The 25,962-nt window shown below is 43.4% G+C and overlaps 1 protein-coding gene across 1 annotated transcript in view; it reads left to right on the top strand.

Annotated features, from left to right (window-relative positions):
* LOC144892888 (uncharacterized) overlaps positions 1-25,962 on the top strand; it is a 194,833-nt gene that overhangs the window by 71,415 nt on the left and 97,456 nt on the right. The gene's annotated exons all lie outside the window — the stretch shown is intronic.

The raw sequence follows: 25,962 nt of genomic DNA on the forward strand, positions 1-25,962 counted from the left end.
TGACGAGAGGGGATGTAATATGGAAATGGAGGTTTTGGGGATGGGAAGGAAAGGGAGATTTTGGGGATGGGAAGGAAAGGGGATCTATTCTCTTTCACTGGTGCAATGGAGTATTTCAATTAATGGAAGACACAGCCTTACACTAATACACATAATAAGGATATAACTGTCAAAAAAGATATATCGTGTCCTGCATGTATGTTTTATGGACTAACTACGGGAACGCCCTTTGACCTTTATACAACCACAAACGGAGGGAGGAGGGGTGATATTTTACAACAACCTTTTACAACAACATTTTACCACAACAATAAAATAAAAAAACATTCTCATATCCACAACAATATATATATATATATATATATATATATATATATATATATATATATATGTATATATGTATATATGTATCTATATATATATATATATATATATATATATATATATATATATATATATATACTGTATATCTATATATATATATATATATATATATATATATATATATATATATATATATATATATATATATATATATATATATATATATATATATATATATATATATATATATATATACTGTATATCTATATATATATATATATATATATATATATATATATATATATATATATATATATATATATATATATATACAGTGGGACCTCTAAATCCGAATTTAATTCGTTCCAGCGGCAGTTCGGATTGGGAAAAGTTCGGAATTAGAAACTATTTTCCTCATTAGAAATAATGGAAAGTGAATTAATCCGTTCCTGGACCCCAAAAATCCATTATCAAGACACTTAACTGCAAATACACATGATTCAAGGTAAAATAAGATGAGTAAATGCCCGAAATATCAAATAATAATAATAATAAAAACAAGAAATAAATGTACTAACATGAAAATAACTGCATTTACCTTAGTGGAGAGTTCTGATGGTGCATGTGGAGGCTGGAGAGGAGGAAGGAGGGAGAGGGTTTTATTGCTTGGAAGGTGAGGCACCTTCCAAGCTAACATCAGATGACTGTGCTTCTGGTGTTTGCTCTGTTTGTCTCTTAACACCACTTGTAGAGGGTTGGGGCTCACTAGGCTTGCTTTCTTTAGAGAACCACCTCTCCAAAGTTTCCTGGTGTTGGCGACTTTTCTTAATTTTTCTGAAGTGGTCAATCACATTGTCACCGAACAAGTTAATTCTCCTGTTAACCACTGCTTTATTAGGGTGCCACCTTTCAACAATGGCCTGTGTTTTAGACCAATGGAAGCACAGTTCTTTAATTTCAGCACTGGAAATGTTACCACTAGCTCCCTCTTCCTCCTCTGAATAAATTTCCACTGCCACTTCTTCTTGCTGCATCTTGTGGAGGTGCTGAAGTTCTTCTGTGGTGAGTTCCTTGTTGTGATCCTCCACTAACTCCTCCACATCCTCTTCACTCACCTCCAAGCCCATGGACTGACCCAATGCTACAATAGCAGGCACAATAGGTTCTTCAAAGCCTTCAAAATCTCGACGTTCGCGGTGGGAAATATGAACGACGCTAACGCTATGTTGGCGGTTCGGTTATAGAAATACATTCGGAATTAGGGACAAAATTTTCTCGAATTTACGGTTCGGAATTAGAGTAGTTCGAGATGAGGGGCGTTCGGAATTAGGGGTCACTACTGTATATATATATATATATATATATATATATATATATATATATATATATATATATATATATCGTGTATATACAGACTTGGCATTTAATATGGAATTTTTTTTTTTCTTGACTTGGGTTTACTTTCTTAACTCAGTATATCAATCTGGTGAGTTTATTTTACACTTTGGTGATTTATTTGTTAAAAGAACCATGTCACTGATTGTCTGTCGCAGCAAGAAGTCAACAACAGGATTATATCACAGGTGGCGTGGCAAAATGTATGGACAGGTGCATTTGATGATTGGCTTCACAGTCAAGTATACAAGGGTTGTTGCATTCTGTATTAGTGGAAAACAACTGCTGCACATCTCCAAAAGTTATTGCCGCTTCCTCTGGAGATGGTCCGTCAACTCGACAATGCTGTTTGTCATGGAGTGGTGGCTTTACGAAATTTCGGAATGAAACCGTGCTATTGCTCGGCAGTATGGCATCACTCAAGGTCAGGTGTCAAAGATCCTGAAACGAAATGCTCAGAGGGGTGTCCCTACTCCAATACCGAGGCCAGGACGTCCCCGCAGAACCACAAGGAGGGATGATCGCCAGCTGCACCGGTTAGTTCGCAATGGCCATACCAAGTCAGCTAATCGGCTTAGGGCTGAGTGGCAGCAACTGACAAATGTGCCTGTATCCAGAAGGCTAGTCAACCAACGACTGGTTCAAGCAGGCTATCGTGCCAGGCATCCCCTGAGAAAGCCACGCCTGCCCAGACAACACCGCCAGCGCCGATTGCAGTGGGCCAGAGAGCACCGTCAATGGCAGCCAGGACACTGGAATCACGTAATCTTCAGTGACGAGTCTAGATTTCTGGTCTATCGTCAAGATGGCCGCGTCCGAGTGCACAGACAAGTGCATGAAGCCTACAACAAAGATTGTATAGTGCCAGGAGTCCAAGCTAGAGGTGGTGGGGTGGCCGTTTGGGCTGCTTTTCATGCAGGGGGCAAAACTGACCTGGTTGTTCTGAATGGAAACCTGAACCAGTTCAAGTACAGGGCCATTCTGGAAGAAACATTGCTTCCATTTGCTCGTGCAGACTTTCGAGGAAGCTTTGTCTTCCAAGATGACAATGCACGGCCTCATCGTGCTCGCATGATCCAACACTTTCTTGCTGACTGTGGTGTCGAGAATATGGAGTGGCTTGCCATGTCCCCGGATATGAATCCGATAGAGAACTTGTGGGCAGAATTAACGCGTCAAATCGACCACTTGGACCAGCAGCCGACCTCTGTGCGTGAATTGCAGCAGGCTATTGTCCTGCATGGCAAGCAGTTCCTGTCCAAACCTTGGAAAATCTCGTGAACAGCATGCCTCAATGTGTACGTACTCTCCTGAATGCTCGTGGGGGTTACACGAAGTACTGAACTGTAATTTTACTGTCCGTAATCCCAGTCGTAATTTAACTTTTGTTTTTGTTAAAAAAAAAATTGACGAATGTGCAAAATAAAGAGATACTTCTGGAAAACGTACAGAAGTTTAACACAGTACTGTCCATGAATTGAGTTCGATATCAGTTTACATCACTTTCAAGGATCAATTTATTTGTTTCGAAATGTCAAATGTGGTTTTTGTTTCTTTTAAAGGTCACATTAACAAAATCTAGAATAATTTAAACATAATTCCAATGAACTTTTGGTTTCAAGACATCTTGAAAAGTAAGTTCACCCCCACAAAAAAATATTCCATATTAAATGCCAAGTCTGTATATATATATATATATATATATATATATATATATATATATATATATATATAAATATATATATATATATATATATATATATGTATATATATATATATATATATATATATGTATATATATATATATATGTATATATATATGTATATATATATATATATATATATATATATATATATATATATATATATATATATATATATATATATATATATATATATATATATATTGTTACTGATCGCGGTTTAGGATGTTGTTTGCCGAGCGAAGGCTCCGCGACCGAACAGTTGTTCCCCGACTCACCCGATTCACCCAGAACTTTGGCCGTATCGCACCGCAGCTGCCCAATCTGGAAAAGACTAAAACGACGAAATGCAAAGAGGAAAAGGAATAAGACGAGAAGACGGACAGAAGAGTAATTGGATTTATTATACACACAAGCAAAAAGAAAGCAGTCACATTTATTTACAACACATATAAGACGCAGGTGACACAGTGCAAATACTAGCTTATACAGACTTAATTAAATACCCAGGGACAAGACACACAGAACAAACTCACGTACACAAGAAGGGTGGAAAGGCAGGAGGTGGATGGCTGGAGGGAGAGGAAGGTCCAAGGGGGTCCTGCAGCACGATCGGCGCGTTTAGCAGCCGCCGTTCCTTCGCGGCACTGCTCAAAACCGCCGTCCAGGCCCCAAGCGGCTGTTGGGTGTTGTTGCTGCTGTGGCCGCCGCTTGCTTTGCCAGGACTCGTCTGACTCGTCTGGTCCAAACCCTCAACTCAACAACACTCTTGCACGTCTCCCTGTCCAACCACTCTTTCTCTCTTGGTCCAACCACTCTTTCTCTTTCTTGGTCCAACCACTCTTTCTCTCTCTTGGTCCACTCACTCCTCACCACCGACCACCCAACGCCACTTGCGCGCGCGCCTTTATAGCGCCTCCGGCGATCAAGCCGCCGGCCTTCAGGACACACCCATCGGTGTGCTCACCTCGGCCCTGGTTGGTCACGCGACCCTCTGGCTCCGCCCTTGATGACGACGGGCGGGCACGCCCCTCTTCCCCGACCCGAGCACATGTTCAATGGTGGTTTTGGAGGGGATGTAATTGGCAATCGAGGCTTGGCAATGACGAAAGGGGTTGTGAAAGGAAATGGAGATTTTGGGGATGGGAATGAAAGGGGATCTATTCTCTTTCACTGGTGCAATGGAGTACTTCAATTAATGGGAGACACAGCCTTATTCTAAAACACAGAATAAGATATAACTATCGAACAGGGGTATTCTATTATTGGCTGACGTGTATGCTTGTGGACTAATTATGGGATGCCCTTTCACCTTTACACAGCTCCGGAGGCAGGGGGCGCAGAATAAACAATAATAATAATAATAAAGCACACAATCAAAAAAAATATACAGTCCTCATATCCGCAACAATATATATATATATATATATATATATATATATATATATACATACATACATACATACATACATACATACATACATATATACAGACTTGGCATTTAATATGGAATATTTTTTTTTTCTTGACTTGGGTTTACTTTCTGAACTCGGGATATCAATCTGGTGAGTTTCTTTTACGCTTCGGTGATTTTTTTGTTAAAAGAACCATGTCACTGATTGTCTGTCGCAGCAAGAAGTCAATAACAGGATTATATCACAGGTGGCGTGACAAAATGTACGGACAGGTACATTTGACGATTGGCTTCACAATCGGATATATAAGGGTTGTTGCGTTCTGTATTTGTGGAAAACAACTGCTGCACGTCTACAAAAGTTATTGCCGCTTCCCCTGGAGATGGTTCTTCAACTCGACAATGCTGTTTGTCATTTAGTAGTGGTTTTACGAAATTCCGGCATGAAACATCGTGCTATTGCTCGGAAGTATGGCATCACTAAAGGTCAGGTGTCAAAGATCCTGAAACGAAATGCTCAGAGGGGTGTCCCTCCTCCAATACCGAGGTCAGGACGTCCCCGCAGAACCACAAGGAGGGATGATCACCAGCTGCACCGGTTAGTCCGCAATGGCCGTACCAAGTCAGCTAATCGGCTTAGGGCTGAGTGGCAGCAACTGACAAATGTGCCTGTATCCAGAAGGCTAGTCAACCAACGACTGGTTCAAGCAGGCTATCGTGCCAGGCGTCCCCTGAGAAGGCCACATCTGACCAGACAACACCACCAGCGCCGATTGCAGTGGGCCAGAGAGCACCGTCAATGGCAGCCAGGACACTGGAATCACGTGATCTTCAGTGACAAGTCTAGATTTCTGGTCTATCGTCAATATGGCCGCGTCCGAGTGCGCAGACAAGTGCATTAAGCCTACAACGAAGATTGTATAGTGGCAAGAGTCCAAGCTGGAGGTGGTGGGGTGACCGTTTGGGCTGCGTTTCATGCAGGTGGCAAAACTGACCTGGTTGTTCTGAATGGAAACCTGAACCAGTTCAAGCACAGGGCCATTCTGGAAGAAACATTGCTTCCATTTGTTCGTGCAGCCTTTAGAGGAAACTTTGCCTTCCAAGATGACAATGCACGGCCTCATCGTGCTCACATGATCCAACACTTTCTTGCTGACCATGGTGTAGAGCATATGGGGTGGCCTGCCATGTCCCCGGATATGAATCCGATAGAGAACTTGTGGGCAGAATTAACGCGTCAAATCGACAACTTGGACCCGCAGCCTGCCTCTGTGCGTGAATTGCAGCAGGCTATTGTAACGTCGTGGCAAGCGATTCCTGTCCAAACCTTGGCAAATCTCGTGAACAGCATGCCTCAACGTGTATGTGCTCTCCTGAATGCTCGTGGGGGTTACATGATGTACTGAACTGTAATTTTACTGTCCGTAATCCCAGTCGTAATTTAACTTTTGTTTTTGTTAAAACATTTTTAATATATATAAATAAATGAAGTGTTCAGATGCAAAAACAGATAAATCCATTTTTTACTCAACTGGACTAACGTCCAGTTGAGTTCATCACATACTCGCTGATTGGGGATCTCATGAGATCTTTGGCAGCGAGTCACATTTTTTCAAAGCTGTCCACACTCTCACGCTTTCGAAGTTAAGTAATTGTTCACAATTGTGTTTTTGTCGAAACTGTATTTATCTTTCGGTGTGTGCACCTATAGTGTGCCCTTAGGAAGATTCTCGGTGTTAATTTTTCATACGTAAATAGAAAATCGTCGGTTAATTCATGTCCCGTCTTTTGAGGCCTTGTCGGCTACCGTGTCCTACCTTGAGGCTTTGTTTTTCTCTCAGCGGTCCGTCGATTGTGCTCCAATTACTTTTGTTCTCTCAGTTTTTCCCAGTCTTTTCACCCCATACTTCCTGGTATTCTCATTCGTTGTTCTTATTCGTTTATTCGTTGTTCTTATTCGTTAGTTCGTTCTTCGACCACGTGTTTCACATCCATTTCCCCAGATAGTTTTCGCTGTTAAATTTAAAAATGTTTAAACTTTCCCCTGAAGTACTGTATTCTGTCGTATATTATAACACCTTTTTCTTCTTTAAAAAGGTGTTTTCGACTTGCTCACCAAATCTATTCATTCCAAAAAAAATTCCATCTCTTACAGTTGCTCTTTCCTACATTCCCTAAACTCACCTGCACTCCATCCCCCCTCCAGCGTCCTCAAATGTATTTTTGATTCAAAGGTCACAGGAAACTCATTTTGCAATAAATGTTCGTTTCCCATTAATCGTACACTTTCTAAAATCCAATCTCACCCCTCCCCTCCAAATCTCCGCCCTTGCCCCTCCCCTCCAAATTTTCCCCATCACCCATCCCTTTCACATATTCCCCCTTGCCCCTCCCCTCCAAATCCTCCCCATCACCCATCCCTTTCAAATCTCCCCCCTTGCCCCTTCCCTCCAAAACTCCCCCCACACCCCTCCCCTCCTAGACTCCCCCTCGCCCCTCCCCTCCGAGACTCCCCCCTCACCTCCAAATCTCCCCCATCTCCCATCCCTTTCAAATCGCTCCCCTTGTCCCTTCCCTCCTAAATTCCCCCCTAACCCCTCCCCTCAGAAACTCCCCCCTCGCCCCTCCCCTTCAAATCTCCCCACCCTCATTTCTTCTCCATTTCCCCCCTCTCACCCCTCCTGCTCAAAGCGACCTCCCCGCTTCTTCCCCCTTCCAACTCTCACCTCCATCTCCCCCAACCTTCTGCCTCGCTCTTCCCCCTCAAATAACACCTCACTGTGCCTCACCCAATCACCATCAAACCTTTTGTCTGCCCCATCCTTCCCTTTCTCCGAGCTATTCTGAAATCTCTGATACACCTTCAACAGCTCTCCCTACCTCTTCCTCCTCTTCCACATCTTACCCTACCCTTCCCCCCCTGTTCTGTATCTGATGCTCCCCCTTCCTCTTCATCAACGGTATGGACCTCAAACATCCGGGGCCTCCGCTCAAACTTGACTGATCTCTCCATACAGGTTGCTTCTGACAAACCAGACGTGATCTGCTTCACAGAAGCTTTCCTCCTTCATGATGTCTCTGATTCCTTAGAATCTCTCCCGGGTTACTCCCTCCTCCGGTATGATAGACCTGAGCCTCGTCCTGGAGGTGGGGTTGCTATCTTTATCAAAAACTCTCTTCCTCACTCTCCCTGCACTGCCCTCTCTCCACCTCACCCCCAGGAATACCTCTGGCTACGGCTTCCCCTTTGCTCCCACCTTTTGTTCATATGTGTGTTGTACCGTCCACCAAACAGTGATGACTCCATCTACATCTCGCTGTCTGATAATATGGACCAACTTCTATCTACTCATCCCAACTCTCTCTTCCTCATATGTGTTGATTTCAATCGTCACCATGCAGGTTGGCTGGGTGTGGGTACCTCTCTCACCAGCCATGGCTCCTCAACAAAAGACTTCTGCGACTCACTGGGACTGACACAATCTGTCAATTTCCCGACCCGGATCTCAGTCAACGGAGCATCTTCTCTTCTGGGCTTGGTTATGTCTAACTTCCCTGAAAATGTCTGCTGCTCTTCTTCTGCTCCAATCAGCTCATCTGATCATGTGCTTGTTAAAGTGGACATCTCTCTGACCATTCTCCGAGAGCCTCCTCAGCGTCAACGAGTCTGGCATTTCACTCAGGCCAACTGGCACGGTCTTCAAGCAGCCATAAATCATCTGGATTCCCCCCTAACCCCTCTCCCATCTCGACCGCCTCTGACATCAACTCATCCTGGGAATTCTTCCAAAGTAAATTGCTCTCTCTCATGCACAGATTTATCCCATCTCGTCTTCCGTTGTCATACCCTTCCTCCCGTCCATGGTACACGGAATCTTGTGGTGAGGCTGTTGCCCAGAAACAACTTGCCTTCGTCTCCTGGAAAGCAAATCCAACGGAAGGAAATCTCATTTCCTTTCACACAGCCCGAAACAAATGTGTGTCCACCCTCAGGAGAGCCAGGAAACAATATCTCTCCGTTCTCAAGACCGAACTCTCTTATCTGTCTCCCTCTTCCAAATCCTGGTGGCGTCTGGTCAAATCTGTTTCTGGTGTTTGTGCCCCCTCCATCCCCTCCCTTACCTCAAATGGCTACACAGCTGACTCCGCACTTGAAAAAGCTGAATGCCTCAACTCTGTGTTTGCCTCTAAATCTTGTGTCCCAAACCCATCCCTCTCTGTACCCACCGTACCCAGTCATACCCAGCTGCTCCTGGACTCTGTGTCCTTTCCTCCTAACAAGGTGGAAAAGTTTCTTTCAACCCTCGACTCTGATTCTGGAACTGGACCTGACGGCATCAGCCCACGGGTCCTAAAATATTGATCTTCTGCTCTTTCACTCCCTCTCTCTGTTCTCTTCACCCTCTCTTTTGCTCAAGGTCATCTGCCATCTGCTCGGAAATCAGCCAACATCACCGCTTTGCACAAAAAATGTGCAAAAACAGATCCTTGCAACTACAGACCAATCAGCCTTCTCCCAATTATCAGCAAAGTCATGGAATCCATCATTTCTTTGGATATGAAATCTTTCCTCTTCTCCAATGGCTTGATCTCTGATCATCAGTTTGGTTTCAGACCATGTCATTCTACTCTGGACATGCTGCTTCTGCTGTCTCAACAATGGATGGAGGTCCTCAATGCCAAACAGGAAATTAGAGCTGTCTCCCTTGACATATCACGTGCCTTCGATACGGGCTGGCACCCCGCTCTGCTCACAAAACTCTCCTTCTTTGGTAGCCATGGAAATGTCCATGCATGGCTGGCGGACTTCCTCTCTAGTCGCAGCCAACGTGTGGCCCTGAATGGGTTTCTCTCATCTCCTCTCCCTGTTCAGGCTGGAGTTCCCCAAGGCAGTGTTCTGGGCCCTGTGCTTTTTCTGGTCTTCATCAATGATCTCTCTGACTCTCTTGAAAATCCTCTCTATCTCTTTGCTGATGACTCCACTCTCTGCCGCTCCATTCCTCATCCCTCAGATCGGCAGTCTGCAGCCCCCTCACTCTCTGCAGACCTGGACAAAATCACAGACAGGGCAAACAAGTGGAACATGTCTTTCAATCCTGACAAATCTCACACTCTTACGATGGATGTCTCTCCGAAAAGACCGACTGGATAACCCTCCCATCCACTTTCTGAATAATCCTCTCCAAGAAGCTCTGTCACTCAAGCTTTTGGGTCTCACTATCTGCTATGATCTTTACTGGGAAAACCACATTTCCAAGCTGGCCTCCAAAGCCAGTCGCCGACTGGGCATCCTCCGTCGTGCGAAGTCCTTCCTTGGCACACCTGAGCTCCTCACCACATACAAGGCTTTCATCTGCAGCTGAATGGAGTACTGCTCTCCCCTCTGGGCTGGTGCTCCTGCCTCACACCTCGCTCGTCTTCACGCTGTTGAAACCAAAGCGTTCAGAATCATTGGAATCTCCCGCGATGACACTATCTCCGAGGGCCTTTCGCTTAATTACCGCAGGCAGGTTGGTGGTCTTTCCGTCTTCTACTGACTCCTCTCCGGCCTTGCTCCCCCAGCTCTCTCTGGGCTCTGTCCCCCAAATATTCCTGCAGGTCGCACAAGATCTGCCTGCAACCCTCTTATGGTTAAACTGCCAAAATCAAGACTCTCTGCTCACCTCCACTCCTTCATTCCTCTTTTCTCCTGCCTCTGGAACAAACTCCCTCATTCTCTTCAATCCCACTCCTCCCTCCAGGTCTTTAAAACATCCGTTCACCACCATCTCTTATCTTCCCCCATCCAAAACCTTGATCTTTTCTACCCCCACTAATTTCACCCCAAATCCACTTTTTTGAAATACCAACTTCTTTCCTGGAAGTCCTTGGTGTCCTTGTGTTTTATACTTCTCCCACCTCCCCTCCCCCTTCCCACGCCTCCTCCCCCCAAGCCCTCTCCCTCCCACACATCTCCCGATGACCCTGCTCTTCAATGTTGTGTTTGTGTGCTTCCCCTTCTCTCCCCATCTTGTCTACCACTCCCTCTTTTTATATATTTTGTTTGGCCGTTTGATTTTTTTTTTTGTGATAAATGTTAGCTCTTTCATGAGCCTCCATTCTGTATACAAAAAAAAAAAAAAAATTAACCCTCCGGCGTCCGTCATCTGTCGTCGTTGTCGTCTGTCGTCTGTCATCTGTCGTCTGTCGTCTGTCGTCCGTTAACTTTTTGACGTTAACACTCCAGCGTCCACAAATATCAACCGATTCTGATCAAACTCGACATGCAGCATCCGTACCCTAAGGACCAGGTTTTTATTACATTTCAGCCCGATCCATTGAAAATTGGCGGACCTAGGCGACCATTTTGTTTTTGTCATGAAAACGACGTTAACACTCCAGCATCCACAAATTTTAACATATATTGATCAAACTTAGCAGGTTTAACCCTTACCACACAAGGTAGGTTGCTATTGCATTCCAACCCGATCCATCACAAAATGGCCGCCATAGGCCGCCATATTGTTTTCAGCTCCGAAACGACGTTAAGACTTTAACGTCCACAAATATTTATGGATTAGGATTATGGAACATTTCATTTATCTAACAACTGACCTTCTTTAAAGTTTTCCAGTCAGTTCAGTTGAGTTCTGCTTCCCTGGAAGCTCTAGTTTAATGTGCTTTCCTGGTAAAACATATCAATTCCAAAAAGGGTGCTTATAAATTGATGCAAGTGAAGTAACAGAAGGCCAGAATTTCACAAATATATATTTCATAAAAACATTATAATTTGATACTTTTCAATTTATTTTGTGTGAAAAGCAGACAAATCCACCACCTGTTGTTTTGCAAAAGCAGACAAATCCATAATAAATGTTCTTTTGTATTCAGGTTTAACAGAATCACCAGAATTTGATTACCTTACTTCTAATTCACCAAATGTCCGTCCATCCATCTGTCTGTCTGTCTGTCTGTTCGAAGGTACCGTAAAAACTGCTGAACCGATCGTAAAGATATTTTGGGTGGATAATCCTGGGATCTCCAGGAGTAAAATAGGCTATTTAGTTTTCCCAATTTCAGCTTTGGTCTCCAGAATTCTCAGGTTTGGACTCCGCATAACATTCACGTTTGCATAACGTTCATTGTTCTCATTGTGACGATGTTACTTTCTCGGGTGCTGCGCGATCGGTGCAGCCGTTTGTGCGGTACCCGGGAAAGCAACATGTCTCCATCGATCGCTAACAGATCGCTGTCTCCATCGATCTTGCCAAGGCCGTAACAGCTCTCGGCTCAAAATCCATTTAACTGTTGATTTGGTACAGTTACACGTATCGGGAATTTGGTACACATATCGGGAGTACATACGACATAGCGATTGTGAACACGATTATCGATCACGATTCACGATCACAATCATCACGATTATAGTGTATCGATCACGATTTGAAATACGATGGAATAATATTTACCGATATGAACAGTGATTTTTATTTATTTATTTTTTTGTATACTGAATCGAGGCTCGTGAAAGAGCTGACATCCACTTCACAAACAAATCAACCAGACAAACAAAATATATAAAAAGAGGGAGCGGAAGACAAGATGGGGAGAGAAGGGGAAGCACACAAACACTTGAGAGCACACAACATTTGAGAGCAGGGAGATGTGTCGTGGCTTTTATTAAAATTCTAAAGATACTGTTTAGATTTTGATGATTTGCGTGTGATATGATTCAATGGATGTTTATATGAATCGTTTAAAATAAAAAAAAACCTTCAATTTCTGATATTTTTCCTTTTCATTTGGGCCTCCCAATTGAAGCCCCGCCCATAGGGTTACCGAAAGGCCGGGTGCCGTTGCTCGTAATCATTAATGCAATGTGAAATAATATTAATCTGAATGTTAAAAAAGTTTGAGACAATAAACCCAAAGTTATAGCGGGCCGGAGGAGGTGGGAGGTGTTGCTTCGGATTCATCAGTCGAACTCAGTGATTTGTAGATCACATCAGCTTTGAAAAGCATTCCGGCAGAAGCAAGAGCCAATCATGCTCGGATGTTGCAGGGCATTCAACAAGGTGGGATTTATTCAAGTGACATTCCCTTTGAATTTTTCAGGGTAAACCCTAGCAATGGCTGATTTTGAATTCACATTTTGTTGGTTGTACAAAGCAGTGCCAAAGAGAAAAGCCATAATCCGTGCTCCATCACAATAATCTGAGACTCCGTTGCTTCCTGGTTTGTGAGTGTTGTCTGAGACGCCCTTGCTTCCTGCAGCCATCCATTCGGGTATTTAGAGCCACATTCACTATTTCCACTCTTATTCATCATCATTGTCTTCCACATCCTGTTACCCAATATCATGTTGCCCCACATCAGCCAATGCATCCGCATATACATTTCGCACAGTCTCATCAATGTTGGAAACTCTGTCTTTTGTAACACCTGAAAATAATGAAAATGTTGAGGAAAATATTCATGAAAAACTTTTAACATTATTATGCCATTGTTAAATCTAAATCGTTTTTAACTCAACTGGACTAATCAAAAGTTGTAAATCAAAGATATTTTTTATTTACTTATATATATATATATATATATATATATTTATATATTTATATATATATATATATATATATTTACACACACATAATTGATTGTTGTTCCTAAATTTTCGTATAATTTAAAGGATTGCTGTAAGTGATGTTAATTCCACAACAACCCTCATAAGCCCCAGATAACAGGGACTTATGGATTTGGTCTCATCCGTGCATCCACGACCATATCTCGGAGATGTATAGACCAATTTTGTTCATACATTTAAGTGTGTGTGTGTGTGTGTGTGTGTGTGTGTGTGTGTGTGTGTGTGTGTGTGTGTGTGTGTGTGTGTGTCAGAGTCAGAGAGGGAAAGGCAGAGAGAGAAACGCAGAGAGGGAAACGCAGAGAGGGAAAGGCAGAGAGGGAAAGGCAGAGGGGGAAAGGCAGAGAGGGAAAGGCAGAGAGGGAAAGGCAGAGAGGGAAAGGCAGAGAGGGAAAGGCAGAGAGGGAAAGGCAGAGAGGGAAAGGCAGAGAGGGAAAGGCAGAGAGGGAAAGGCAGAGAGGGAAAGGCAGAGAGGGAAAGGCAGAAAGGGAAAGGCAGAGAGGGAAAGGCAGAGAGGGAAAGGCAGAGAGGGAAAGGCAGAGAGGGAAAGGCAGAGAGGGAAAGGCAGAGAGGGAAAGGCAGAAAGGGAAAGGCAGAAAGGGAAAGGCAGAGGGGGAAAGGCAGAGAGGGAAAGAGAAAGAGAGAGAGAGAGAGACTTTGACTTTTGAAGCTCTTTTATTATAAAGGTAAGAAAACCATACAAGTCGTGCAAATAATAAAGTCACCACAATTCCAAACATGTGCAGCCAAACAACAACAATAAAAACACCAAACACTAAAATAAAAAACTTAACAAACCATTATCAAGTTTACAAAACCCACCCTTTGCACACCATTTTTCCACAAAGGTTTGTAAATCGTCTTTCATTTGGCAAAAAGAAAATTCCAAGCGTAACCTTGCCATGACCAGAGCCTTAAACACAATTACCACATCACATAAAATATCAGCATTTGCCAGGAGCTTTGCTTTTCTTGTTTTGTAGATTGCTAATTTTCCAATAGAAATTAACAAGAACAGTATCAGAGCGTTTTTTGTAACCAAGTGGTGTTCTAAAAATAAAAACACGTGTAGAAAAAGAAAAGTTAATACGATTTTAAAAAGTTGATAAAAAACAAAGAATGGAGAGAGTCTTGCACAATCTACGTAAGCATGGAAAAGGTCTTCAGAATCATACAAAAAGGGCATTCCACTGAATTATCCTCATTAAAACGATGTAATAAAACATTGGAGGGCAACACCATATGGGCGAGTCTCCAAGCAATATCACCAGTTCTTTTAACAATCGGTGAAACATACATTGCAGACCATTGCGGATGGGAGGGAGACCCAGAAGGCAGTTTCTCTTTCCATCGAGCCCCAAAAGAAACTGGCTGTAACAAGGGAAACCGGACTGAAATACACAAACGATAGTCTCTTTTTATCCTTGCTGGAAAGTGGCGATGAGGATAACAAGATAGATGTTGTGGCGCTATCAGCCAGCAGGCTAGAGCTAGCACAGATATGTGGTGGTGTATGATGGTCACCAATGTTGGCGGTTGAGCTCAGGCCCAAGTGCCTAAAAACACACAGGATTTCCTGTAGGACCTTGGCTACGCTCCTCAAAGATCTGATGCCAGTTCTTACTTGAAGATGTCCTGCGGAGAACCAACTATTCCTGTTAGTCACGAAGGTCCCGAGTCGTTTTCACACCAGCACTCAAAAAACGTTGCACAAAAGCACGTGAGTGAGGAATAGCAGGAAAGAGGGCATTGTAGAAAAGGGGTTCCCGGAGGAACCTTTCACTGTTGTATGTCCCCATTTGCTGAGTTACTGAAATGGACCGCCAGACGTTCAAGACATCTTGGTAAAAGTCAGGGAGCAGCGAAGCATCGACATGTTGCAGCTCCATGAAAAAGAGTTCACAATTGTAGCTTAGCATGCCGGCTTGTTTTAATATACAGTTTGCAGTAGATTTCCAGGGCAAGGCCTCCAGAAATATAAAACGACGAGCTGTAGAGACTCGGAAGGCCATCACCTGACAAAGAATGTCCACAAGCCCATGACCCTCTTCTGCCAGTGGAAGGCAAATAGTCTCTGGCTTTAGCCAGTGTTTGCCCTCCCAAAAGAAGTCAAGCAAACATTTTTGGATTGACGACGCCAACGTTGCAGGTGGCTGCAATGCATCCATTTTATGCCATAAGAGAGGGGCCACCAGGTTGTTAATGACCAGGGCACGACCTCGGAAAGACAAGATCGACAAAATTCCTCTCCATCTGTTTAATTTGTTGCTGATTTTGTGGAGCAAACCATCCCAATTCCTTTTGACAAAGCCTGGGGTTCCAAGGTAAACACCGAGGTATTTCACACCTTCTTTTCCCCAATGTCAAATTCATAGGGAGAATTGGAAGGGCAGAAGGTGGCGTACCGCCCACCCAAACTGCTTTGCATTTCGACCAATTAATTTGCGTTGTACATGCTTGAGAGTATACCCGTAGGCACTCAAATAGCAGAGCAATGTCATTACTGCTGCGAACAGCAACACATACATCATCAGCATAGGCCGAAATGATAACGGGATTTTCTGATGGAGTCACTGAAAATCCCATAAGAGAAGATCGTAAACGAATCAAAAGGGGCTCAATGCAAAGAGAGTACAAGATTCCAGATAAGGGACAGCCTTGCCGAATTCCCCTCCCAATCCGCAAAGGTGAACAGAGACCATCATTGATTTTGATCAAGCTAAAAATGTGATTATACAATAAGGACACATATGAAATAAAGGATGCCCCAAAACGAAATTGCTTTAAAATGTGAAACAAATACTCATGATTAACAGAGTCAAAAGCCTTTTCTTGGTCAATAAAAAAGAGACCGGTATGTTGTTGTTGAAATGCACACACATCCCACAGGTCTCGTACCAAAAAAATGTTATCGTGCATAGATCTGTGCATAACACAGTACGATTGATCCTGATGTATAACTGTGCTCAGAACAGTCTTTACACGGTTAGCTAGCGTTTTGGCAAAAATCTTGTAATCTGTGCAGAGAAGAGAGATTGGACGCCAGTTCTGTATCAATTGCAGGTCGTTTTTCTTAGGGATAAGGCAAACAACTGCACGTCGACAACTAAGGGGTAACAATCCCTCACGCAGACTGTATAAAAACACTGAGTGCAAAGCAGGACCAAGCATGTCCCAAAAGGTTTTATAAAATTCAGCTGGTAGCCCATCAAAACCAGGAGCCTTATGATCAGCAAGGCCATCGAGCGCAGTTTTAAGTTCACCGAGAGTAATGTTCTCATCCAAGACATGCCGTTGATGCTCATCTATCTGCGGTAAATTGGTCGTAATATTCTGCATTGCAGGCACATCATTGGGCTTAAAGGAAAACACATTCTCAAAATAAGACCGAACAAAGTGAACAATCTCCGTATTATCACTAAGAATATGCCCATCACTAGCCCGAAGACTAAGCATTTGCTGGCTCGCCTTGGTCGTCTTCTCAAACTTAAAGAAATCTTTACAACATGTGTCTGAGGACAGTAAACCATGGACTCTCAGCCTGACTAAGGCACCGATACCATTTTCTTGAATTAATTCCTTAAGCAGAGTTTGTTTTTCAAAGAGGAGTTGACACCGTCTTTCATCACTGAGGACCTCAGCACCTTCCTGCAATCGTAGAATTTCTTGTTTCAAGGCATCAATACATAATTGTTTACTTTGAGAGCAATTGGTTTTGTATTGCTGACAGAAAACACGGATCTGCGCTTTAGCATAGTCCCACCACTGACAGAGATTTAGGAAACGATGTTGGAAATCCACAACCTTGTCCCAAAAAACCACAAAGGATGATTTAAAGAAAGGATCGCTCAGAAGTGAGGTGTTAAAGGACCAATACAGGGTGCGGCGTTTGAAACGAGGAAAAGAAAAGCACAGATTTACCAAAGAATGATCAGAGAAACCAGAAGGGACAATAGCCGTATATGTCACAAGGTTGACAGCAGAGTTAGGAATATAAAATTTATCAAGACGAGCAAGTGAAAGATGATTTAGTAAAACCCGACAACAGCTAAATTGCTGCAGGTTTGGGTGTTGTTGCCGCCATACATCGTTGAGGTCATGCCGCGAAATTATATTGGAAAGAGGCCTACTTGAAGCTGGATGTGGCTCTGCACTGTTCCTATCTAAAGTTGGGTTTAAAGTGCAGTTAAAGTCACCCCCTAAGCACAACAACGTATCAGAAGAGAGGTGTCTCAGGAAATTAAAGGACTGATTAAAAAAAGTTCCTCTATCTGCACTATCGCTTGGAGCATAGACGTTAACAAACATAAATCGTTGCTGATTGTATTCAAACTCTACAGAGGCTAGATAGCCTGGTACGATTTCCTTAAAGATGGGGGGGGAGACAGCCAAACGTGAACTGACAAAAAAAGCAATACCCGCACTCAGAGTCTGTATTACTAAAAAACCAAGTGCCAATCAGCTGTTGCTGCCAATCAGCCATGCAGTCTGCAGTGGCACGAGTTTCTTGCAATAAGAGTACATCAATCTTTTGCCTCCTGGCTAATTGCACAGTCTGGGACCGACGCAGCTGGCTGCGCCCACCATTAATGTTCAAACTAGCTATGTTAATAAAAACATGGGCAGCAACACAGCCATTACAGGTTTAATTCTTTCCTTGCTGTGACAAGGTACTTCTTCAGTCTTTTCAGTGATTGATCAGAAATATGAAGGGCTGCAGATTGTTGTACAACTCCTGAGCCCCACTAATGAAGGCGTGAGTGTCAACGAAGAAATAGCAAATTTTCACGTGCCTTTTACGGTGAGTTTTTTTGTAAGAAATCCACGATTTCAGCAGGAGGGACAGAGTCTCCAGAGACATGCTCCGATGAGAAGTCGGCCTCACCATCACTCAGTGAGGCAACGGAAGAACCCCCATCAGTCACAATCATTGCATTGAGAGTTCATTGCCGAAGCAACGGGCTCATCAACGTGACAATCTGAGACTTCAGCACTATCACCCTGCTGACCATGAGCTTGACAAGGCTCAGCTGCCTCAATGGAGGATTCGATCACAGACGGATCACTAGTTCCTACACACTCACCACTCCCCACAGAGGGAGGGGTGGCACAATCAACACAAGCTTCAGCAGGGGACACACATGGAGGTTCAACCTCACATGGAGGTTTACCCTCAGAACACCGGAGAGACTCAGGTGCTGTCTGGCCAACACATAATTTTTTTAGCATTTATCACATTACCGTCAGAATATTCAGAAGGCAGAGGAGGCTGAGGGATTACCTCAACTGGAGGCAACTGCTGAGGAGGAGGCCGCACTCCATCGTCACCTTCAATAACCACTTGAGCGTAGGTTGGAGGACCGGCCAAGACCTTATTATCAGGCTCGTTGAGGTCGCTAGAAGGTGAGAGGGTTCTTTTCCTGGTTCTCTGTTTGTCTACAATGGGGTTTGTGTCAGCACCATCCATACTGTTTACATAATCGACAACGATCTCAGTAGAGCCCTGCTGTTCATCACCATTCAGGCTAGTGACTCTATCCGTGGACTTTTTCGGGCACGAGTCTTTTAAATGACCATATTGACCACACTCAAAACAAACTAGAGACTCTGTGGAGACAAAGACCCGATAAGTGTGACCTTCGACCTTGAAGGGCAATACCGCATTTAAAGAGGTTACACCACGCGGTAAAATCATATAAACGAAACGACGAAAGGACGGACGTGTTTTAAACGGTTATTTTTCCCTCGTACAGGAACCATAGTAACTGAAGAGACGACAGAACCTAGTTTGTTTAGTTCAGTAACCAGGTATTTGTTCTTAAGGAACGGAGGAGCGTTAGAGAGAGAAACCCGAACTGCCGGCGTGTCGAGTGGACAAACCTGAACAAACACGTCGGGAGCAAAGAAAAGCCCGTGCTCGACTATTTGAGCAACCATTGGTACTGTGGAAACAAAGATTACCACACGTTTATTCATGCGAGAAGCCGCTTTTACATTATCCAAACCGATTAACTCTCCGACGGCAAGGATAATAGCCTCGACGTCGATTCCCGACGGGGGTGAGCAAACTAACCCATGCTTCCGGGTTAGCGCTTCAAGAGACGTGTAACGAGAGCTATCCGCCATCGTTTACACGTTTAAACAAAGGATAAATGTATAAAGGGTTAATGAAGCCAAAAAGCTCCAGTAAACTAACGAAAAATAAAAAATATTTACGAAAAAATAAACGGAAAAAAGTATAATGATTTGTAACACGAAGCAAAAAAAAACCGAAGAGAGAACCGCCCTAAGGGGGAACCTTTACCGGTCTCACGACGTGTGCTCTCTCACTTTCTCACTCTCAAGAGGGGGGGGAGGGATGATAACATGGAAGGGTGATGCACAAAAGACGGCACAAAGGTGAGAAGAGGTAAGGGGAGGGTAAAGATACAAACCACGAGCACGGAGCTACAGTGCCAAAACACGGGCAGACGCCATGACACCGCACCCAACGCACCTACAGCCGACAGGTGGCGACAGAGAGAGAGAGAGACAGAGACAGAGAGAGAGAGAAAGAAAGAGAGACTGTCTGTTTCATGTTTTATTATAAAAGTACAAAACCACACCCGAAACAACAGAAACACATGAAATACAAATGACTGAGAAATCTGGGTCAAACACAGTTGAAAAATTGACAATTTTTACCAATCAAACACTAAATCCCCATCAACCACACTACACAAAGAATTCACCACCCACATTTGATCAAATTATGTTAGCTTACCCTGATGTTTATAGAAACTAAACTCGAGTTTAATCCTAGTAACCACAAGATTATTTAAAAGTACCAACAAATTACAATCCCTCTCAGATGAGCCTTTGAGTGCCACTTTCCGAGTCTTGTAGATAACCATCTTTCCCTGAGCTGACAAAAAATTGGCCAAAGCTGCTTCTTTTCTTAAGCAAGGCAAGTATTTAACACCAAAAATAAAAACTCTAAAATTAAAACGCAGTGATAAATTTCTAAACAGTTCCTTCAGTAATTGAAATAAGGAAATGAAACGCCTACACTCGACATAAGCATGGAAAAGTTTCAGATGCACCACAAAAAGGACATTGATCAGGTATAAATTAAAAAATGTGTGGCAGATGATTTGTGGGTAAAATCCAATGAGCTCGTCTCCACTGAAGGTCCCCGGTTCTTTTGAGTATAAGCCTTTGATAAAAAAAAACTATCCCATTGAGGTTCAGAGGGACATCCATCCGGTAACGAGCAGGCCCACTTATTGTTCAATTCAGGAATGTTGCACACAAAACTCACGCAAGCATGATACACGTTCCGCCGTTCATCCGGGGATAATGAGCATGTGGCCTTCCAAAGGGGAGTAGTTGAGATTTTATAGACCGAGTGGGTTGTACACTTATTTGTGAAAAGCACAAGATCCAGAAATGGAGGGGCAGCTGGCACAGGTACAGGGGACACTTCCTCCCCTCGGGGCCAACTCGTCCCCATATAGGTTCTTGTCAAGGAACCTTTTCAATACACCACATAGCACAAGAGAGACGTGTTGCTGACCTGATGCTTACAGTTTCTGCCAGAGCAGCAGCACCCATCCAATTTCCTGCCCTGTTCAGCAGATCATGTACTCTCCGGATGTTATTCCCAACAAATTTCTCAACAAAACTTCGATCCTTCGGAATACTTTCGAAAAGTAGATTGTAAAAGAGGGGTTCACGCAAGAACATTTATTTTGAGTACGATGTTTTCCAGCGGCTTATTTTAAATGCTTGCCAAGTATTCAGCATGCTGGAGTAGGACGGTAGTTGTGTGAGGTCCAGGTGTTGTACATCAATCAGAAAAACATCTCGCGAGTAGCCCAGGCCGCCAGCTCGGTTCAAAAGAGAGTTGGCCAGAAACCTCCAAGCCAGGTACACAGATACATGTATCAGACGCTTAATCGCTGTCATACGACAGGCCATAATCTTACTGTTCAAGTCCACAAGGCCTTGACCTTCTTTGTCCAAGGGAAGACTCAGCACTCCAGGACGAACCCAGTGTTTGCCGCTCCAAAGGAAGTCAATTAGAATCCTCTGTAGGTTTTTCACCAGACTTTCTGAGGGTTGCACCACCTTGGAACGATGCCTCAGCATGGATGCCACCAGATTGTTGAGCACCAACACGCGTCCCCTATAAGAAAGTTGAATGAGTAAGGATTTCCACGTTGCCAATCTTTGTTCAAGGGCATCCACCAACCCCTCCCAATTCTTCTTTTCCACATTTTCATTACCGAGAAACACTGCCAGGTATTTACTACCTTCAAAACTCAATTTGAGTTGCAGTGGAAGGGAAGGCAAGTGTCCACTCGCTTGACCCATCCTCCAAAAGGCCAGGCTTTTGCACCAATTTACGACAGCCATCGTTGCTTTGTTAAATAGATCCAAGTTCTCTTCAACCAATCCAACGTCTTTGGCATCTTTCACCAAAACACAAACGTCATCTGCACAGGCTGTTACCTTCGCTTCTTGCTCTATCGACACTTTTAAGCCTTCTAGAGATTTTGGAAGCACTATCAATAGGGGTTCAATACTCAAGGCACAAAAAATGCCAGAGGGCAGCCCTGACGAATCTCCCTCTCAACCTTTACAGGTGGGATCAGTTCATTATTGACTTTAAATAATGAATAAATTTGACTGTATAACAGTTTAATGCAAGCAAAAAACCTTTCCGAGACCAAACTTTTCCAGAACTCTAAATATATACCTGTGGTGCACCCTATCAAAAGCATTTTCCTGATCAAGACAGATTAATCCAATTTCTTCATTTTCTGTTTTACATACATTCCATAGATCCCGAACAAAAATTTATTGTCCTCCGTCGCACCCCGGAGCAAAAGGGGGACTATGGTTTTCCCCTCCGTCCGTCCATCCGTCCATCCGTGCGTGCGTGCGTGCATGCGTGCGGGCATGCGTGCGTGCGTAAGCGAAGGACCGCATTCAAATTTGGTGTGTGGGTGCAACCCACGTCAAAATCCAAGATGGCCGCCGCCATGTATGTCTGATGCCATGTATGTCTGAACCTTGTGAGCTGAATATCTTGAAAAATAAGCAAAGTACCAACTTCTAATCTGGTGTGTGGGTGTATCTAGGCACGAGGAAGAACGTTATTGAAAATTGGGTCGCCACTTCAAAATTCGAGATGGCCGCCACCATATATATGTCTGAACCTTGTGAGCGAAATATCTTGAAAAATAAGCGAAGTACCAACTTCTAATTTGGTGCGTGGGTGTATCTTGGCATAAGGAAGAACGCTGTTGAAAATTGGGTCGCCACGTCAAAATCCAAGATGGCCGCCGCCATGTATGTCTGAACCTTGTGAGATGAATATCTTGAAAAATAAGCGAAGTACCAACTTCTAATCTGGTGTTTGGGTGTATCTCGGCATAAAGAAGAACGCTTTTGAAAATTGGGTCGCCACTTCAAAATCCACGATGGCCGCCACCATATATATGCCTGAACCTTGTGAGCGCAATATCTTGAAAAATAAGCGAAGTACCAATTTATAATCTGGTGTGTGGGTGTATCTAGGCACAAGGAAGAACCCTATTGAAAATTGGGTCGCTACGTCAAAATCCAAGATGGCCACCTTGCGTCTTCCACTTTGTCAACTCGCATCACTTCACCGACGGGGGACCTCGGCGTAACGCTTGTTTGTCATGAATCTGACGACCCATAACACAAAACCCTTGATCACAGTGTATCAAGTATTCGAAATAAGGGGATAAACGTCGTGCCAGTGCTTTCGCAAAAATCTTAGAGTCAACTGATACAAGCAAAACAGGCCGCCAACTTGTGATGAGCTGTGGATCTCCTTTCTTCGGAAGGAGCGTCACCACTGCTCTACGGCAGCTGAGAGGAAGTTCACCACCTTCAATGCTTTCTTCAAGGACCTCTAGCAAGCAAGGGCCTACAAGTGTCCAGAAAGTCCTATAAAACTCCACTGGGAGGCCATCCAGACTTTGTGCTGTTCCTGTAGTCATAGACATCAGCGACTGTTCCAGCTCACGTTAAGTAAATCGAGTTCCAAGATTCACTTTATGCTCGTCTCTTAGCTGAGGCAGCTCCGTTGTAAAATGTTCCATTGCACTCTTGCACTTCCTCATTAGAAAATAATTTTGTAAAGTGATCAGAAACAACCTTCTCTATCTGGCATTGTGACGCACTAATGTTTCCCCCGGCCTCCTGAGGCATCCCATTTGCTTTTGTGGCACAGATTATTTTTCCAGATTAAAAAAAATACTTGGTAGGCGCATCTATTTTGTATAAGCGATCCATTCTTAGTCTAATCATAGCACCCATGGCCTTATAATTTACAATCTCTTTCAGAAGCGATTGCTTCTCCACCAATAGCTTGTGCTTCTGCACATCCGTTTGTTTTGCTAAATTTCCTTGCAATTTTGTAATCTCTTTTTCCAAAACTTGTTTCTCTACTCTTCCTTGCTTTGAGGTAAATATTTGAACCTGTTGGCAGAACACCGCAATTTGCACCTTCACATTGCCCACCAGGTTTGCAAATTAACAAAATTATCTCTTCTGCAAATGAGGTCCTGCCACACTACCGGAAAGGCTTCTTGGAAGTAAGCATTACTGACAATATCTATATTTAATTTCCAATTAAACCTCCTACCAAACCCTCCCAAACGAGACATCAGTTTAAAAACTAGGACAATTAAACTGTGGTCTGAGAAACCCGAGGTAAAAAATATCTGTTCTCAAAACATCCTTCATCATCTGCTTATTAACATAAAACCTATCTAACCTCGCTAACGTGATAATGTTCCTTGCACATCTACACCATGAAAATCTGCACTCTTTCGGGTGCTGAACCCTCCATGCATCATCCAATAAAAACCTCCGAACTGCCTCTGCTAAAGGCTTAGCTGACTCAGGGTGAGGTTTCGCACTATTGCGATCCAAAGCAGGGTTTAAAGTGCAATTAAAATCCCCCCCAATCACAATAAAACCATGGGACCCAATATTCCTTAAAACCCCAGACAATTCTAACAACAAGTCATTCCACTCCTTGCTTTTACTTGGAGCATACACATTCAGGGGCGGATCTAGGATTTCCAATAAGGGGGGGGGGGCGCAACTGATGAGGGTGAAGCTTTAACGCGAGGGCCGAAGGCCCGAAGCCTGTAGCGGGGGGTCTGAGGGTCATTTCCCAGGAAAATTTGAAAATTATACTGCTCTAGATGCGTTTTCCTGCAATCTGGGGAGAAATATTCAGGCCTCAATTTTCGGCATTTTATCCCCGTATCTTTTGATTTTGGGGATTGATTTTGAAAAACGGGATTAAAAATTAGACGGAAAACATACACAGTCAGACAGAAAAAGTACTTGTGTAAATGATAAAACAGAAAGATTTATTTAGAAGAAGTGCTCAGTCATGAGGGTTTATGAATGATTATCGAGAGCATCACATTATGGAAATAATTAATCCACAGTCACTAAACGCCTCTACCCATGGAACAATACAATGGGACCAGTTTTAAAATCACCAAAGATTCATCAAATCAAACGCGTCGTTGTCGCAACTGTCTAGTTTTATTTTACTTTTCACCGAGTGGATTTACAAAGAGCATCCACCGTGGATATCTATTGGTGTATGCATCAATGATTTTGTTGTAGTCAAGTCGGATATCACGATGGATGTAGAGCAGGACAAGAGCGTTAAAGCGATCCTCCGAGATTATGCTCCGGTTAAGCACAACTCAGTTAAGCGCAGCGCTAGCGGCGATATCAAAGCTTAGGTAGCGAGGCAAAAACGGCACTTTCTAAAATCAAAATAAGGGGGGGGGGGCATGCGCCACCTGCGCCCCCCTCTAAATCCGCCTCTGACATTCACAAGAAAAAACCTATAGCGATCCAACACAAAGGACAAAGTGGCGAGGTATCCCTGCACAACCTCAGCTAACACGACAGAGGTGGTTTGCAGAGCAGGATGCAAAAATAAAGCAATTTCTGCAGTAATGGAATCTTTATCACTAAAGAAAAGTTGTTCTTTCAGTATCTGCCTCCAATCAGCATGAGAATTCAGGGTACTGTGAGTTTCCTGAAGCAGGACAATCCCCAGCTTCAATCTCTTTACCAAGGATTTAACCTGGAGTTTATGCCCTAAGGCTACACCTCCATTAATATTTATACTCCCAAAACGCACCTCAGCTATGAGGATGGAGGAGTTAGGACTTCAAATCCTTCTGGGGTTTCTTTAAATAATTCTGGGCTTTTTAAACCCATTTCTTTAACCGGAATTGATTTGTATCTGTAAAACCTGAGTCATCCGGACTCCGAGTAATTTCCTCAAGTCGATTTATAAGTCCCGGCAGGTCTGAAAAAATAATCCCTCAAACCAATAGTCAGGTTCACTATGTCAATAAATTATATTTCGTTCAAAATCATGGTAGATTAGCAAACCTATACATTTTTGGAAAGGTTATAGCATAAGGAAACTAAAAATCAATGTTTACATT

The sequence above is a fragment of the Myxine glutinosa genome, chromosome 7 (genome assembly GCF_964187855.1).
Source record: "Myxine glutinosa chromosome 7, kmMyxGlut1.1, whole genome shotgun sequence".
Classification (NCBI taxonomy): Eukaryota; Metazoa; Chordata; class Myxini; order Myxiniformes; family Myxinidae; genus Myxine; species Myxine glutinosa.